We start from the raw sequence: 6,403 nt of genomic DNA on the forward strand, positions 1-6,403 counted from the left end.
TAGATCCCCCCGGTGTGCAGACTGGGACTGTGGTGGGCCCACTGTGCACTCCTGACTCTCTCCCACCCTTGTCCCTGCTTGCCCCTGCCGCTGCTTGCCAGGAGCTGATAAAAAAAAAGAAGCAACAAGCTACAAGACAAACAAGCCAAAATCTAGCTAACAAGAAACTCACAAGCCGATTAAGCCAAAAACAAGCCCAATTTCTAAGTTTTTTTCACAGGTTTGGAATGTCTGCTGGTCAGTTTACATGGATTCAAGTGCCATGAAGTCAAGGGGCAGTACGGTGATGACACACGGCTCTACCTAACTGTCACCACATACAATTGTACTACTTGGATGAGAGCAGCTCATGGACAAACAACAGCTGGTTGAAGCTGAACCTGAGCAAGACAGAGGTAATGCCAGTGGCCAGAGCATTTTGAAAAATTTGCAATCACCTTTTGTTGAAGGCACGCACCCAGAATTGGTCAAGTCAGTCCATAGTTTAGGAATATGCCTGTAGTCTTCACTGACGCAAAAAACTTTCACATATAAAGCATTACTCCCAGATGCTTCTATTATCTCCAGTTGACTAGGAGACTCCATTCCATACTGGAAGACAATGACCTGGCCTTAGTTATGTGTTATATCTGGCCTACACCAGTGCAATCCACCAGGGTCAGAAACCTTTAGCACTTCGGAAAATCTAACTACTGCAGAACACAGCAGCACATGTTTCACGTTCTGGGGTGCAATCCAGACCAGGGAGCGGGTGTGTCACCACCTGCCCTGCAACCTGGGTGCCTCACAATGCTTTGCTCTTTTAGCTCCCAACCTGAGCTGCTCACAAACAGCCGACCAGCCTGCAAGGCACACCCTGAGGGTCTGTGGATAGCCATAGCCCTGGTCCAGCAGCTGTGACCCAAAGCCTATCAGCAACACTCCAGTCACACACTGGCTTCCACCAGCCTTGGTTACTACTTGCAGGGTGACCCCACCACACTTCCAGTCCCAAATTTTCCCAAAAACATGTGTTCTGCACTGCCCAGCCATCTCCTGACAGTTCAGATATTAAAGGTCTGTTGCTCCTGTAAAGGGTCAATAGTAAACAAACAGTCTACTTCTTTAACTCAAGTTACTGAACAGTTCAGTTTAAACATAGCCCTGGATTGGTTTAAATTAAAGGATAAAACAAAAGTTTATCAACAAAAGAAGATAGGGTTTTAAGTGAATTGAAGTAGCAGGTCTTAAAGTCAGAAATGGTTACAACAGAAATAAAGACAAAACACTTTCTAGTAGCTAAAGTTTAACAGGCTAGACTTGGTTCAAGGTAAAATCCTTAGCACATGTTCCCAGTAATAAGGCTGAACAAATTGGCAGATCAGGATCTCCCTCAAAGGGCTGGTTCCTTTGTCTTTGCAGGTGAAAGAGAGAGAGACAGCTTGGGGTTTTCAGACCCTTTCTTTTATAGTCCAGTTAATCTTTGAAGTGGATTCTTCTGAGCAAAGCAAAGATTATTCAAACAGTAAAAAAGGTGACATGGAGTTTGGTGGTGAAGGAAGCTCCTTGCTTCTCCTGCCAGCTCTTTTCCCTGCTGTCTTGAGGATCCTGTTTACTGTTTAGATGTAAATTGAGGTAAATACACATTTCTTCAAAACCATACAGGCAGAACTATCCTGAATGAATATGTGCTATGATCATCATACAGGGGGATTTTATAACTTTAGGTATAATAGTGCTACTTACATTTCACTATGATCTTATTGACCAGTGAGTTATTTGTTTTCAAATGATACCTCATAAGGCATATTTTGTACAAAGATTATTACAATAATGGATAGGGCGTAAACACAGGGGTGCTTTCTGTCAACATCTCTTCAGCAACATTGCCTATTGCAAGCACATCAACCCTGTCCTCCACTCCCTACACTGGCTTCCCCTAGGTATCCCTCAAGACTCGAAAACAGAAACCAAATAAAAAGAACCCAACAATTATTTTGTTTAAATCTCGTTAATGCGGGGTGGGGAGTGGAGGCGAGGGACGGGACTGATTCTTGGCTTTCTAATGTCTGCGGTTGGCAACACTGCAATTTTGTCAAAAAACTGGACCCCCTTCATCACCCTCTTGCTTCACACTCCGCAGCACTCTCTCCCCTTCAGTCAGCCTCCTGATTCCTTCACTCTTCCTAAATACTCAGTTTCCTGTCTCATTTCCAGCTCTCCCCCACTTCCTTCCTTCTCCACCTTTTCATTTTCCTGGCCTCCTCGTGGTAACTAAAAGGCTTACCACTGTTCCTGAGGGAAGCCTGGCTTCAGTTCCCTTGGAAACTTAGGACAAGGTGGCCAGCTTTCCTAGGGCAACCTCCCTTTAATCTACAAAGGTGAAAGGGACATAGCAGTTATTTCGCTGAGTTGGACCCTCTGGCTTCAGTACCCAGTGGCAGCAGGGGGAGGCGACTGCCATTTTAGATAAGATCATGTACTTCCTGAGACTCAAGGCAGAAATCCACGAGGACCCTTTTGAAGCCTTGAGCAAGACTCAGTGCTGTAGAGGTATTGTGAGGTTTGCCTAAACTTGTGTGTTTAGCGAGCTTTGAGATCCTCTGTTCAGGATGCTATACACGTGCAGAGATTAATCACTCGGCCTTTAATCAGACTGTTAACACAGAGCTCCTCGTACATAGTCCAGAAATAGGTGCCCTCACCTCTACAGACACTGCTGCTCCACATGCCGTGTTTTTCCACAGCGTGTCCCTATACTGACGAAGGCAAGTGTTTCACTAACAGTTTACTTTTTGGACCTGAGGATGCTGGCTTTTTGTGCTCTGTAGGAACAAACGTATGATCTGTCCTCTCCGCCTTCTGCTCTCAACCCCTACCTACTGGACAAGTTTTACAGAGAAGAATACAGCAAATTGTAGGAGGAGCAATATTGCTAACCTGAGCCCAATTCCTGTAAAGTGCTATCATCAAATGCACTTGAAGTCAATGAAAGTTGAGGCTCTGGCTCCTTGGCCCATGAAAAAGATGTGTTGGCATAATGCTGCATTTCCATTGGAAAAGCAACGAGAGAGAGAGATGGGCCCAAATAACCCAAATGCTGAGGAAATTCAGCACAGAACCTGGGTCTATCTCAAATGAAAAGCAAAGCTATTTTATGCAGCGCAGACGCAATATCAGAGCAGTAAGCTCTGTAACATGTTTAAAATATACCACCTTGTGGCAGTAAGCTTTATCATCAGATAGCCACCCAGTCTTTACTCCCAAACATTATATGCAGATGGATTCATACTGCACGTCCTTCTATAAGCACACAAGGTTAACTCTTTCCTTCCATACATCTTCCAAGAAAGTTAAAGCCAAAGATTTTTTTATACTTTTATGGTGTAATACTGTAAGAGAGGCAGTCCACAGTTATAAACACTCCTGTGCCCTTATCCCGCAAACACGTATACAGCTACTTAGCTGTACACATGCAAGCAGTCCTTCTGCAGTCACCCACTTTTCTTCCAACACTTTTTGTTGGCTCACAGCACATCAGAACCGGAAAATACTTGTAACCACTGTGACTAACATGCTGTCAGTATAAAGTGCTTTCCTTCCCCGATGGAGAAGTAGCAACATGCTAACAGTGTCCTCTGGAAGCAACAGCTTTCACGGAGAGGAAAAGATTGTAAATCATTCCACAGTCTATACAAACAACTGTGAAGAAAGAAAGAAGCAAGTAAGATGCTATTGACTTATAGAGACAGGCTCAAACCAAATCTCCAGCGTCAAACATCCCTGAACATGGTCATGATTTGGCTAAGGAACCAAACTTCACAGGTTGTGTCCATCTGTACTTATTACACAATGTAGTAAAGAACAGCTGAAGTTTTAAAGAAGCAACAAGAATTTGTACATCACCTAGCACAATGTGGGTGCCAGACCCTGATTTGGACCTCTATGTCCTACCATAATCCAAGTAATAAATAAGTAAACTCACACTGATCAGGAACTATAGAAGGAGAACTTAAGACACCCACTCTATCAACAAAGATCATTCAATATCATTCAAAAGAACCACCTCTCAGAATAGATTGAAGTTCTGATGACTGTTCGGTGGTCCGTATGATATAAACCGTCTCAGCCCTATCAGACTTTATACTGGCACTAAATGGTACCTTCACTGGCAGCCTCAGCCAAGAAACAAGTACTGAATGGGCACTGGAAAATGGAATCACTTACCTGGGTTTCTTTTATACAGTGCTGCTCTTTGGAGTACTTGAGCACAGCTCCCACCATGAACAATGGTCCATCCAGCTCAGGTATGGCACATAGAGGAGGCAGGTTGCACGGTTACTAACTGAGCTGTTCTCGTTCTGTGGGCAGAGGATTTAGATCTTCAGGACTTTCAAGCTGACACTTTTCTGGAGCATCAGCGGAACACTTACAAAATGGAAGTAAAAGACCAAATATGAATTGACCCTCAGAACAAGCGTATTTCCCTTCCTGGAGTTTCAGAGCACAGACAACAACCATCCCCAACACTAAAAAGAAGGGGGGAAAAAAAGGTTGGAGGGTCTTTGGTGAGACAGACAATAACACAGACTAGATGCACAGTATGCAGGTGTCCCAATAACTTCATTGGAATTGCTTTTACTGTTCCCTATTTGCTTTCTTTCAATCTGTAATAATAAATAAATACATAAATAAATAAGCATCTGTCTAAATAGTTCTAGGTGCTTTCACAAATCGTGAAAACTACTGTGGGCTATAACCACAGAGGAACTTAAGCATGACGACACTTACCTTTTAGGTGCCTGGCTACCCAGTGGAACTCTAAAACCCTGGGTTAGGTGCCCAGGCTCCCCACACAATGTAGGGGAAGAGTAAGGGCCTAAGAATGTGTCACAGTAGCCAACATTGTGACTGGGGAGCAGTCAACTAACCAGTAGAAAATGCCAAAGAGAAGGGCAGCATCTAAGCCCCACCCCTCAAAGGAAGTTAGGTGCCTAACTCTGGTCCAGAGGGAGATGCCTATCTCCACTCAGGATTCACAGCTATGAGCCTTCTCCTGGAGTTGACTACTGATGCCGGGTCAGTCCTTTCTTTGGAAAAAACAGGGAAAGAGACTCCCCCTACCCCATTGCATTATATCCACTAGCTTACCTCAGATGTGGGAGATGAGTTTTCAAATCTCTGTTCCACCTGATTAGGAGCAGAGGGTTGAACCCAGGTCTCCCTCAGCCCACATGTGTGCCTTAACCAGCAGGCTCCTGAGAAGTCTGGGGTGGGTTAGTATCACTCTTTCCTATTAAAGCTGTTTAACTTAGTATAAATAAGTAAATATTCAGTGGAGCAGAGACTTGAATTTGGGTTGCCCATATCCCAAGCGAGTGCCCTAACCACCACACTGTAGAATCACTCTCTTGCTTCTCCTCCACCCCATAAATATTTAATGATTTATACAAAGTGAAACAGTTTCAACATGAGAATGAGCGAGCCCCACCTCAGAATAGCCTGGGGGTCAGGGCACTCTCCTGATATATGGGAGCTATGGGTTCAAATCCCTACTTTAAATCAGGAAGAGCGGGGACTTGAACCTACATCCCAGGTGAGTGCCCTAACCACTGGGCTACTGGATATGCACAACTGGCCCTCAAAATTCCTGATCTGTGCAGCCTGGTTTTCTTTTGTGTAAGGTCCAGTCTGAGAGGCATGATCTGAGAACATCTACCAGCTGGAGCCCTGCAGATGAGACAGGCAGGGGAATGCCTAGTTTGAGAATCCCATGGGGGCTTGTGGATAATATAAGTCCTGGTACCACTGAGCTGCTCAGGACCCTCGGCAGTTTTGCACATACCCAGCACCTACGGAATATGGGAACCTCCAGGGCTAGGCAGCAGCTGAATAGAGGTTTCAAGGATCTCAATGGCACCTAAATGTTGGAGTTGGAGACCGTTTGTGGATCCCCTTCCTTGTCAATATCAAATATCACAAATAAAGCAAGGGCGTAGCCACAGGTGGACCATGCCCCACCCAGTTAGCACCTAGGCCCACCCAAATCTGAGCTTGAGGGTACATAGAGACACACTCACAGTACCTCTCATCAAGCTACTGCACTAAAACAGAACGTAGCTGCGGCCACAGCAGCACCAGCAGTGTGAGTGGGGTAGCTGCCCCAAGAGCACACCCGTCAGCAAGGCTACGTATGTATTCAGGGCAGCTAGTCCGTGCTGCTGCAGCTACACATCCGTTTTTAGGCACTGGTTGGAGCAGAGTTCGCACAGGTACGTGTTGCGAGTCGGGAATCACACCTCCCAGCTCGAATATAGACATACCCCAAGAGTATGTCGACACAGCAGATGGGAGGGTGCTTCCCAGCATGGGCAGACAGACTAGCTCTGCTCAAGCTGGCACAGTAAAAATAGTGGCCCAGGGG

Source organism: Chelonia mydas, chromosome 5 (genome assembly GCF_015237465.2).
Source record: "Chelonia mydas isolate rCheMyd1 chromosome 5, rCheMyd1.pri.v2, whole genome shotgun sequence".
NCBI classification, from domain to species: Eukaryota; Metazoa; Chordata; order Testudines; family Cheloniidae; genus Chelonia; species Chelonia mydas.